This window comes from Magnolia sinica, chromosome 13 (genome assembly GCF_029962835.1).
Source record: "Magnolia sinica isolate HGM2019 chromosome 13, MsV1, whole genome shotgun sequence".
In the NCBI taxonomy this organism is placed as follows: Eukaryota; Viridiplantae; Streptophyta; class Magnoliopsida; order Magnoliales; family Magnoliaceae; genus Magnolia; species Magnolia sinica.
Window position 1 is genome coordinate 13,127,299 of NC_080585.1, and position 13,351 is coordinate 13,140,649.

The window sequence follows — 13,351 nt, forward strand, 5'->3', positions numbered from 1 at the left end:
ATATTATGATAGAGCCGGTTCTATCATATCATCTCCCGATTTGAAGTGCTATGGTTCCGTTAAGATAAAAAGCTAGGTACTCTGGTAGACTATGAAAATCCATATGCAGGCACAAAGTTACCGTATGGATAGCATTTATTTACTGCAATCCAAGCTACTCAGGTAATGAATACCACCATATATAATTAATAAGCCGAAACTTACATTACTCATCGTAAACAATGTCCCGGGGTTACCCAAAAGAATGGACTGTTAAATGAAAAGCACTCAATGGTCCAAATTCAATAAACAGATAACTATCTGTAATCATATAGGAGCAAGAGATAAATATTAATCTAGTAATGTTAACTGAAAAAATTAATTATTACATTTTAACGGTCTAGATTGTGATATATTTGCTCCATGTATAGAGAGGAAGCGTGCATGCGAATGAATCTTCATACTCGTTCGGCGCATCAAATGACTCCCATTCCGTTAACAGGCGCCGTTCGCCTGAGGTGGGATCGGAATCAGAAAGAGGCTTTGCATGCCTGAAATTTACAGAATGGCCAGCATAATTTAATCGGGGAATGAGTGACGGGCAGCTTTTAATCGGGGAATGAGTGACGGGCAGCTGTGAGGATCTGATGCAACTGACAGTGAACAGTGTCCTCATGCGTCTATTTTGTGTAAGTGGAGACCTCACTTCAGTGATCCAGACCGTTGATATGATGGGTCCATGTGTTGAATCGAGTATGATCTAATTATTTCCCAAATTAATGGTTCTACACTTTAGATTTTAGACCATTATTTTGGATGATTGTTGTGCTCTTCTACAACCATTTAGTTCTCAACCACTGTTGAAAGTGGTAGAATCATTTTATCTAGGATATTTCCTCGGGATTATTCATGCAATGGTCAGGATTTGTGAACCGCTGGGCCAACATGTCCAAACTAGCTTGTTAGGAACTGTTCACATTCTCATGTCGTGCATCAGGATCCAATTAGTGGAAGGTACTTTCTATGGGCAAGTAACTATTTCTGGTATCTATGGTTCTACGCTTTATATCTTTGACCTTATTTTGCATGATTGTTGCGCTCCTCCACAATTATTTAGTTGTCAACCCCTGTTGAAAGTGTTAGAATCATTTTATCTGAGATATTTGGAAGGGATTATTCATGCAACCGCCGGGAATTGCAAACTGCTAGGCCTACACGACCAAATTGGTTCGTATGGTGTTATTCATGTTCTCATGTCAGGCATTGGGACCCTATTAATGGAAGGTATTTCTTCCTTAGATTGACAAGTATAATCTAACTATTTTCCATATTACGCTTTAGATTTTTTTACCATTATTTGGGATGATTGTTATGCTCTTCTACAATTATTTAGTTGTCAACCGTTAGTAAAAGACTGAAAGTGTTAAAATCATTTTATGTGAGATATTTTATAGGGATTCTTAATGCAACCGCTGGGATTTGCAAACTGTTAGGCCTACATGTCCAAATTGGCTTGTATGGTGTTATTCATGTTCTCAGGTTGTGCATTAAGACCCTATTAATGGAAGGTACTTCTTTAGATAGACATGTATAATCTAATTATTTTCCATATTAGGCTTTAGTTTTCTTACCATTTATTTGGGATGATTGTTATGCTCTTCTACAACTATTTAGTTGTCAACCATTACTGAAAGACTGAAAGTGTTACAATCATTTTATCTGAGATATTTTATAGGGATTATTTATGCAATAGTCTAGATTTGCAAACTGCTAAGCCTACATGTCCAAAGTGGCTTGTCACGAAATATTCATGTTCTTGTGTCATGCATTCGGACCCTATTAGTGAAATGTACTTTTTCTTTAGATGGATGAAGTTGCCCTTGGTCTCTGGTAGGGCAACTGAGAGAGGCATCATAGAGATGCAGATTGTGTAGTGAGGAGCTTGCATGCGTGGTGTGGATAATATGTGGGACCCATGTGATGTATGTCAATTATCCACACTGTCAATCTGTTTTTACATCTCATTTTAAAGTATGAACTCAAAATTGAAGCATATGAAAAGTTAAAGTGGACCACACCATAGAAAATATTTGGGATAATTAGGGTTGTATACAAAGTCGAGTTGGCCTCAGCTCGACTTGGCTTGGCCACTAGCTGACCTTAGCTCAAACTCAACTCGGCTCAGTCCTCGAGCCTGATTGGCCAGCTCAGCTTGGTTCGACTAACAACTCAGGTCAGTTCAAGCTGAGTTTGAGCCAAAATCGAGCCTCTGCATCATTTTCACAAATACATGTAGTGCATTTTCAATTTCTCATTGCATGTAAAATAGCAGCAGGTATTTCATCAAACATCTTATCGGCAACATTAAAATCAAGGAAAATGATATTTGTTTCATATATATACTTTCCTTGCCATTTGTCGATACTTCGTTGAGTCATTTCATCAAATACTTGGTGAGCAAAATCAATATCAAAGTAAATGAGTCACCAAACTAGTTTGATTCGAGTTGGGAGTTCAACTTGAGTTGAGTCGAGCTCAAGCATGTTCCAACTTGGTTTGAAATTTTTTCAAGCTCAAAAAATCAACTCGATTCGGCTTGAACTCCGCTTCAAATTGAGTCGAATCGAGCTTTTTTTAGTCCAGTCAAGCGAGCTAACTGATCTAACTCGGTTTGCATACACCCCTAGGGATAATGATGTCCACCATTTTCCTATGGCCCACAATGATGTTTATTTGTCATAAAACCAGTTCATAAGGTCACACACACTTGAATGAAGGGAAAAAGAAAAAACAATTATCAGCTCAATTCAAAACTTATATAGCTCTAGGAAGTTTCGAATAACGGGCATTCAATTCCTATTATTTCTTTTAATGTGGAACACTTGAGATTTATATATACTTCAATTTAGGGCTACTAACCTAACATTAGCCGGAAAAGTGGAGGGGCGAGTGGATAAAACAAATACATCTCAGTGGGCCCTACAGAGTTATCCATACCACGCTGTGGCCCGCTAACCTCCAGACTATACAAATCGCGTCTGCATTATATGCCACAGGGGAGTGGATTCGGTGAGGATTTAACGGCAGGCCGTGACTGTGGCCCACCTTGAAGTATATGTTGTATATCCCCGCCATCCGTCTATTTTGCTGGCTCATTTTATCATGAGTTCAAAATTAAAACAGATCCAAATCTCAAGTGGACAGCCCCACAAGAAACAGGGGTGATTGAACAGCCACCATTTAAAACTTCCTAAGCCCCATAATGTTTATTTGCCCTCAACCGATTGATCAGGTCACACAGACCTGGATGAATGGAAACACAAACTTTTATGACCCATAAGTTTTTAATGGTCAATCACCATTGTTGTTTCCTGTGGTGTGGTTCATGCGCATGCAGTCAGAAATTGTAACGTGACCCTCTTGTAACTCAGATCACACGGTACGAATCTTTGGTCCCACTTTAGGTGGGTCCTAAATTTAAAATTAAACTAAAACCATGTCTTTATCATCCGGTTGGTCGACACGAAAGGAACGGTCTGGGTTCAACAATCGACAGTGCATACTGCTATTTGGATGGTCCAGCTAAGAGTGACCTTCCACCTGCATAATTGGTAGGCGTGTACATACGGCTATAATGCTTTGTCGGACGCGGATTTGTTACTATCCTTACCTGACCCGAACTTGCACAGGCAGGGCTCTGATGAGCAACCATGATGTATGGGTCTTATCCATACCGTTGATCCACTTTTCCATGTCATTTTAGAGTATAAGCCTAAGATTGAGTAATGCACTAAGGCTAAAGCGGACCATACAGTGTCAATTAAATTCCTACCATTGAAACCTTCCTAGAGCACAAAAGTTTTATATAAACTTATATTTGCATTTTCCCTTCATACATGTCTATACCTACGTGGCCTTATGAAGAGGTTGGATGGTAAATAATCATCATGGTGGGCCCTTATAAGGTTTCAATGACACTGGTCTATAGCTCAAGATACCTCGTTTCAATTGGCATCGATCCTGGTGTGTGTGACTAAGAGTAAAGTGTGAATTGACGGTGGGCTGTACTAACAAGCTAATTTTTTTTAAAAAAAATTAGTTTCAATGGTAAGTGTCATTATCCACGCTGATTCCTATGATATGGTTCACTTGGGCGTTAGATCTTGTCTTACTGGCACATTTTAGGCTCCTGCGGTTCAAATAAGTTTTATCCAATGCTAAAGTAGGCCACATGAGAGGAAATAGTTCGATGAGCACCGTTGAAGCATTCTCATAGCCATACAAGTTTTGTATCAAGTTATATTTTTCTCCCTTGTGACCCACTTGAGTTTTGTATTCAACCTCATTTATTTTCTCACATCTTAAAACAAGCTCCTGTGTTTCTCACACACATCTCCTGTCGAGCGGCGGTAAAATCAGCGTACCGCTTTATCGCGTATCAACATACTCCCAGTTCCATCGTCGTTTTTGAGCGGGAAAAAAAATGAAATTCTCATTCGCGCGTCCTCATTTGCTGTCACACGTGCATGAGATCTGGACTCTTCATCAGCTTCCGCAACGCATTACTGACTTTTCTCCACCGGCCGCAGCTTGCCAGATGCTAAAGCGAGTTTTCAAGAGCACTTTCGTCATCAAGGGCTTCTATATTCAAGAACGTTTTAGTCATTGCCGAGTTATTTGATATTGCTGCATTCGCATGCGCTCAGCTGTAGACCTGGCGTATTAATCAAAGCCGTCCGGATCATGAGACCCACTGGAATTAGGTGATAACACAAAATCAGATTGATTAAACGGACCTAATTCGGATTAATGCGCATTTGTTTGTTGAACTTCCACCATTGACTACTTTTGATTTTAACAGCTCAATAAAAGTCGACCAACACGCCCATTAGGAGTCTCAGTCTAGTATCACTAATGACGCCATCTGAAGTGGGGCCCACGATTTGGACGGTCTAGTTTGAATTAAATGCATGCACTTGTACGATCTTAACTTAATGCACTCAATTGCCAGCTCCACGCAGCGTGTGGGATCTAGGCCGTTCAACAGCTGGGTTAAACATGGCTGAAAAATCACTAGAACAGGTGGACCACATGCACGTCCAATGAAGTCCGGCGATCAGTTTTGCTAACACATCCGATTCTGTCGTACATGCCTGGCCTGCTGATGACGGTATCGGCATGATTTTCGGGCCACAAAAGACACGACCCATGTGTGCCACTTTCGCATTGGGCCACGAAATACACAGTACTTACAAGTTGTAATTCTCTTTGCCTGGTGTTTTCTAAGAGGTGAGCTTAAATGGCACCGCCACCAACTGGGCTTTTGTGGGGCCCACGTGAACTGTGCGTCAGATCCGCCCTGTCCATTGTGTGTGCCCTTTCTTTTTAGGCCATGGGCCAAGACCTAGTCCGAATGGAAACTCAGGTGGGCCAACACCACTAGTGACAATCGGGAGGGGACACTTCAGGGGCCACCTGGCTGTATATATACAGTCTAATCCATTCAACAGGCTCCCTGCTAGTACGAAGGGACACACCAAAAATCAGACCACTTCGAAACCTGGACGGGCCACACCACGTTAGATGCCCAGGGGCATTTGGGGCAGGGCATTAGGTGGGATAGAATTGCATTTGGTCGTGTGCAATTCCATGCGGTATTTGGAGAGGACAGTAAATGTTGGGATTAGGTGGGATGGAATTGCATTTGGTTCCATGGAATTGCAATTGATCCCATGCCAGATTTTCATGGATTTTGAAATCCACTACACATGTAGGGCATACATTGATGCACACGTTTTTCCATGTTATTCATCCATATATACAATTTACACGTGACATTCTTGTTATATAGGTGTACAAGTGAATGACATCCATTTTGAATTTGATCCATGCCGTTCATCCATATACATAGTTTACACGTGACATTCTTGTTATATATGTGTACTAGTGAATGACATCCATTTTGACTTTGATCCATTAATTACAATTCCATAGTCCACCAAATATGATTTTGTTTATTTCAATATTTTCTTGTAACAAAATTTTTATCCTAAACATGAGATTGGATGGAATGACTACAATACCATGGTACTTCCACACATGTAATCATTGTGCAATAATGATGCTAATCCTATCTAATACAGTTCAATACCATTCAATTCCAAGGACTAGCGCATTGTATCGTATTGAACTGCATTTCTAGAAGGATCCTTACTCTTGCTCGAGTGGTAGACTATCAAGAGTTTCAACACCCGGTCAAGGGTTCCAGTATCCATAGGTGTGTGGGGGTGTGTGTGCGTGTGCCCAAAAAAAAAAAAAAACAAACGTATCCTCTCCAAATGCGAATGGAATTGCACGTGACCAAATGTAATTCTACCCCCACCTAATCCTTAGATCCAAATGCCCCCTTGGGCGTGTTTGGTTTGTGGAATTGAATGATATTAACTGGTATTAAATGAGATTAACATCATTATTGCTCAATGATTGTATGTCTGGAAATACCATATTATTATAGCCATCCAATCCCATGTTTGGGATAAAATTTTTGATACGGAAGAACACGGGATTAAGCAAAATCATGTTTGGTGGACAATGAAATTGTAATCAAAGGACCAAATTCATAACAGATGTCACTCACTTGTACACATATATAACTAAAATGTCACATGTAAATAATGTATATAGATAGACTACATGGATAAACACATGCATCAATGTGGGGCCTACATTGTAATCAAAGGACCAAATTCATAACAGATGTCGCTCACTTGTACACATATATAACTAAAAATGTCACATGTAAACAGTGTATATGGATAGACTACATGGATAAACACATGCATCAATGTAGAGCCCACATGTGTAGTGGATTTCAAAATCCATGAAAAATCCTGCATGAGACCAGATGCAATTACAAGGGACTAAATGCAATTCCATACCACTTAATCTCATCATTTATACTGGATGGAATTGCACGGGACCCTCCTAATCCCATCTAATACTGCGCCAACGCCCCCCATTAGGCATAATTTTCAAGTCATTCCTTGTTTCATGTCCCACCTACGTCTAGGATTGGGCTGACAGTGACCACGAGCGAGAGAAAATCATGGACGTAATTAATTAGATTTGCAGTTGACATGACACGCACGAAGGACCGCCAGCAGAATGCGAGCAGGACCACACCAAGGCATCTCATTTTTTCCAAGGAAATCATACTTTATGCCGTATGTTTGCTAATGCGGACTGCACCATTACACATCAGGTGCCAACTGATGCGCAGTTTCCACAATCGAGCGGTACAGCGGTACATAGTGTGGGTCCCACCAGAAGAAGAATCGGACCAGTCAACTCATAAGGGAGGCACGTGTCCGTTGAATCTGGACATTTGGCATATGCCTTTTAAACTGTTTATTGACGGTTGGGATAGAAACACGACTGCACATGACGAAACCGAATTCGGTTGAGGGCGGCAAGATTTGATTGTTCCGGCCCCACGCGACATCGGTCTACGCGACTGAATGGAAGCGGATTCGGTCAGGTAAGGGTAACACGAGTTCGGTTAGGCGGTGATCGTGGGGCCACCTCGATGCGTATATCCACGCAGTTTATCCGTTTTGCTATCATTTTAAGGCATAAGCCCAAGCCTGAAGGAGTGGACCACATCACAGGAAACAGCAGTGATGGAACGCCCACCGTTGACCACCATTGTGTTTATTTGTCATCTAACCTATTGATAAGGTCACACTGACCTGGATGAACCATAAACATAAATATCAGCTTAATCTAAAACTTTTGCTGCTTACAAGAATTTCTTAGTTATCTATCACCACTGTTTTATGTGGTTCGGTTCACCTGAGAATATTTTTTTTCAATCATGCCTTAAAATTAGCAGGCAAGATATGAAGCCACTTTCAAGTGCATAGATAGCCAAAGCTCAAGTGACCACACCACAGTAATAGTGGGAATAATGATTTATACCATTGAAACCTTCCTAGGGCCCACAGTAATGGTTATTTGTCATCCAACCTGTTCATAAGATTACACCGACATGGATGACGGGAAAGCAGAAATATCAGCTTGATCCAAAACCCCTGTGGCCCCCAATAAATTTTCAACGATCGATGTTCAATTCACATAGTTTCCTGTAGTGTGGTTTCAACGAAACCATCACATAGTTTCGTGTAGTGTGGTTCACTTGAGCTTTTGATATCTCATTTTTAGGCTCAAGCCCTAAAATTCTGGTAAAATGGATGGACATAGTGGATAAAGTACATAAATTACGGTGGGCCTTACAGAGATTACTCGGTATGCTTACCCAATCTCCTTCCGTTTTACCCACCTCACCGGGAGACTGCCTCCGAGTATATCCCTGGTGACCTAATTTTGTGGGACCCACTGTGATGCATATGTTTCATCCATGCCGTTCATCCATTTTTCCAGCTTAGGCGGATCGCAAGCTCAAGTAGATCACACAGTGGGATAATGATACCCACCGTTGAAACCTTTCAACAGCCCACCGTGATGCTTATTTGCCATCCACCCAGATGTTTATTTGCCATCGAACCTATTCGTAGTGTCACATAGACGGTGATGAAGGGAACACAAACATCAGCTTTGATCCAAAACTTTTGGCCCCAGAAAGATTTCAAGCGTAGGCACTCAATCCAATCTGTTTCTTGTGGTGTGGTCCACTTGAGATTTGGATTTGCCTCTTTTATTGGGTTCATGCTTAGCAATGTGGATTGACGGCCTGGATAAAACACAGAGATCACGGTGGGCTCAAGAGAGTCAGGTCATCAGTGATATCCCTGGAGACGCCTCTCAAGGCAATCCGCTTACTTCATAAACTACGTGTGGTCGAGCATGAGGACGGATTGCCTGTGACCCCCATAATAGAGATCTCTGTGCCTAGGCTGTGTGAGGCCCGTAGAGATGTCTGTAAAAAATCCACTCCGTTCATCTGTCTTGAAAGACTACAATGGGACAGGGTTTTAAAAATCAGGCAGATCCAAGACTCAGGTGGGCCACACCAACAAAACAGTGGAAACAGCAACATCCACCATTGAAACCTTCTTTGAGCTGACCATGATGTTTATATGCCATCCAAACCATTCATCGAATTATTACCACTCAGATAAACTGTAGAAACAAATATCATCTTGATACAATACTTCACTCACCGCCAGGCATTCAATCCCCACCACATGAGTTTTGGACCTCCCTGATTTTTAAAATGATGTCCTACCGTGATCTTTCAAAACAGATGGATGAAGTGGATTTATCATGGAAATCTCTATGGGCCCCACACAGCCCCTGTGCCAAGGTTACACGCAGTTCGCTCCCGCAGAGAATACAGTATAAAATAAATAAACAAACAATCTAACGTTTAAATGGCAAGGTGACTCTGGCTGTCAGCATCAGGATTAGAAGTAGCATTTCTGTCATCCAAGAAAGCGACAGTTTCTATTCTTTTATCAATTTTCCTTTCCTCGGGGGGTTAGACAAGCTACGTTTTCAATGCCCTTGACCCCAACTCCCCAACCTTCTGCATAACTGTCCTTTTGCAGCATGCGCCAGCCCACATCCAGGTGATCTGATGGCCCACCATTGATAGTGAATAGAATACTCGAGAAATCTCATAATGGAGGATCCCGGACGCCAATCACATGCGCGCGTCACGCAGATTTTGCGTATTCAGTGTAGTCCCATACCTGTACATGTGCCTCGCTTTTTCATAGGAGCTGGATGGAACAACTCCAGTACCCTGCTGGACACAATCCGTTTCCAAAGATCCCAGCCCTTGATCGGTAGCCACAAAAAATAAAAATAAAAAGTGGGTTGAGAAAATACACAGTAAAAGAATCGAGAAAAACCACAGATCAGATGAGGTATTCCAGTCAGTAATATGTATGGGCCCCCAGCCAAACCATGAGCCCAACTGCATCAGAACCAGTTGATTCTACTATATAATAGACCATTAGGTAGCATTTGATTGTGGCCAAGCCAACCCCCACAATAGCCTATTACACTGTTTTTTACCGTCCAAAGTATGTATAAAAGAGTATTTTGGTGACGGGCTTCAAACTTGTGCTATTACTTCTCAAAATAGTTACATATATGTGCATCAACAATTAAGATCCAATTTTACTCTATCATAACATTCACTATCATATGGGATTATAGCATCAACATCAGCCTGTTCCAAGCCAGTACGGACATGAGATCAGTTACACCTGTGCGCTGATGATACTTTAAACCTAGCTATATATGTGTGACCATTCTCACAAAATTGGTTAGGAAGGACGGACCGACAGGACCCAGGTTTATTTCACGCTTCCACCATGGAATTATACACATCTGACCGTTTGGTTTAAAGCAAACTTATGTAAGCAAATGTTTTGTTTAGTAGACATCAACAACACTGCCTATATAGCCTGTCTTTAATTTGTACAACTCATTTATAAGTAAGATCCTATGAAAATAACTACCCACTCAGGATGCTAAGAAAATAATGACTTGTCCTCGAAAGTCACATCCATCAGACTTCTCCTAAGATGATACTAGCTAAGCCCATAGGCATGACAACTCATGTAACACCTCACGTTTGCCATTATGGCATGTAAATCAAATACCCAATCCATCCATTTGAAAGAAACCTATATTGATGCCCTAGCCCGAGAATTAGGATGATCCACCGGTTAGGAGGGCTACAGTTTGCAAAACAAATGCACGGCTCTAAAACACTCTTTTAAGTTTTCTAACCCTTCCACCTATTTCCAATATTAGGGCCCAACTTCCGAGTGGACCAAATTACCATTAGGGAAAATATGGTCAGACCAACCGGTGGATGGATTTGCTCTTGGACCTGCATGCCATGATAGCAAGTGGGAGTGTACACCTCTCAATTGTGCAATTAACAGACCTTCCAATAACAAAGAGAACCTTTGATTTTACCTGTGCGCTTTTCCAAAGTTTATTGGAGTTGAAACGACTGTAGGAAACCAGGGGCTTCGCTTCGAAAAAAGCACAATTTTGGAAAACTGTTTTTCTCAATTTTGATTAATTAATTGCCAACCAACCACACTCAAAAAGCCTAAAAAAGTGATTTTCAGAGTCAAAATCACAAAAAGAAAACACTTTTTAAAAAAAGCAAAGCACGCATGCCCTTGAGTATTTGAGAAATAAAGAATAGAATAACTAGTCCTGAAAGCATGACCTACACAGCGTATGCAGACAACTTTGCTTCAATCCCAGCAGCCCCATTGAGATGGTTTATAAATTATGTTTCAGATTATTGTTGAAACACGTTAACAAGCGCAAAATCTGCTTATTCGATGTTTAGGAAGTATGGAAGCCTCTCACTGAAGTTTCCATGAGTCATGCCTCTTCAAAAGCACCAAATCAACGAGGCCTGCCAAGCATTAACTTTCCAATTTCAAGCTGTCAACAATGAGGTACTAATACAATGCTGGGGCCAAGAGCTCATACCATCTGGGCTTTCATTTTGATGCAGGGCCTATTGTTCTGCAATACGAATGTTGATACTGTGCATCCCACTGCATATGGTCCATGCACCAAAACCTCCATAATGGAGAATTTGTTAAACCTTTCAATAGGCCGACAGCTAAGAAACAGTTAAGAAAGAAAATACAGAAATGAGTACCCGTTCAACCAATACAAAGTTCAAACGCTCTATAGCCAGGATCTTCATATTGTGAAGTTTTTGGTGCATAGGCCATCAGCAGTGAGGCCCACCACATCAGTGTTTGGATCATCATTGGCCCAACTTGCACAAAAACTGAAAGCCTGATCCTACTGAACAAACCTTCTGCCGAGCATTATATAATACATCATTGATTATAGCTGGATAGCTGAGAACCAAACCAAAAAACAGCAATGGTGTCTGATATGTCGATTCCACTTCATTTACAAGCTAAAAAGAAAAATGAAAAACCCCAAGACAATAGCACGCTACAAGCATTTTCTGCTAAGTTTGCATTTGTATGCATTGAGGTCACATCTACATGCCACAACACGTGCCATTCAGTCAGACATTGTAGATACTGGCCCAAAAATCAGGGCAGCTTAAATAATCAGATGTAGATATTATTGCTTTATCATTCCATTTGTTTCATACATTGTCCAATCCAATGGGTTGATTCGCCTACTTTTGGGTCATGGAGTTGGAGCTTTGATTTCGACATCAATTGGTGCTTCATGTTTTGTTTTGTTTTTTTTTTTAAAAAAAAACAAAACTAGCTATCAATTGAGATTAATTTCGAAGTATTTTGGAGTCTTTGATGAAATGATCGTCACATACACTTTAATTTCAAAATTTGAGTGTTGGTGGTCCAATTTGGAGATTTGTTTTGAAAAGTCCCCAATTTCTCCCAAATTGTTTGCAATGTTGCACTCCAAACATAAAATTAAGCATGTATGAGGGCCGATCTACTAATTTGTCAAGTCCTTGTCAATTTTCAAAAAATAATAATCATTGTTTAATTAAAAATTAATAAAATTTTATTATTATTATTATTATTCGAAAATTTCCTTCAACCACCTATCAATTGAGACTAATTTTAAAGTATTTATGAGAGTTTGATAAAATGATCATCACATACACTCTAAAAGTTATGCATTTAATTTGAATATAGTTGCATTAGTTGAGTCAGACAACATATAGCTTAGGACCCTAGACAAAGGAAACCTATTAGGTGCACTTCTTTTTTGAGATGTTATGATTTAAAAGTGTCTTTTTTAATAATCCCTCAACTTTAATTGAAAAATTCAACAATTTTCCCAATTTCGAAGTATTTTGGAGTATTTGATGAAATGATCATCACATACACTTGAATTTCGAAATTCGAGTGTTGGTGGTCCAATTTGGAGATTTTTTTTGAAATTTCCCCAATTTCTCCCAAATTGTTTGCAATGTTGCACTCCAAACATGAAATCAAGCATGTATGAGGGCCGAACTACTAATTTGTCAAGTCCTTGTCAATTTTCAAAAAATAATAATCATTGTTTAATTAAAAATTAATAAAAATTTATTTTTATTATTAGTTTATTTTATTTTTTTCCGAAAATTTCCTTTGACCACCTATCAATTGAGACTAATTTTAAAGTATTTATGAGAGTTTGATAAAATGATCATCACATACACTCTAAATGTTATGCATTCAATTTGAATAAAGCTGCATTAGTTGAGTCAGACAACATACAGCTTAGGACCCTAGACAAAGGAAACCTATTATGTGCACTTCTTTTTTGAGATGTTATGATTTAAAAGTGTGTCTTTTTTAATAATCCCTCAATTTTCCCAATGTTTCCCCATGTTTCCAAGAAAGTGCAATAAATTACCTGATACAAACGA

General features: G+C 40.0%; 1 long non-coding RNA gene across 1 annotated transcript; it reads right to left on the reverse strand.

Moving 5' to 3' along the window:
- Positions 1-9,321: 9,321 nt before the first annotated feature.
- On the reverse strand, positions 9,322-13,291 carry LOC131222870 (uncharacterized). Its single transcript, XR_009160214.1, has 2 exons — positions 9,690-13,291; positions 9,322-9,571 (listed from the first exon to the last, which is right to left on the reverse strand). It is a non-coding gene; the product is annotated as an uncharacterized LOC131222870 (long non-coding RNA).
- Between the last annotated feature and the right edge of the window lie 60 nt (positions 13,292-13,351).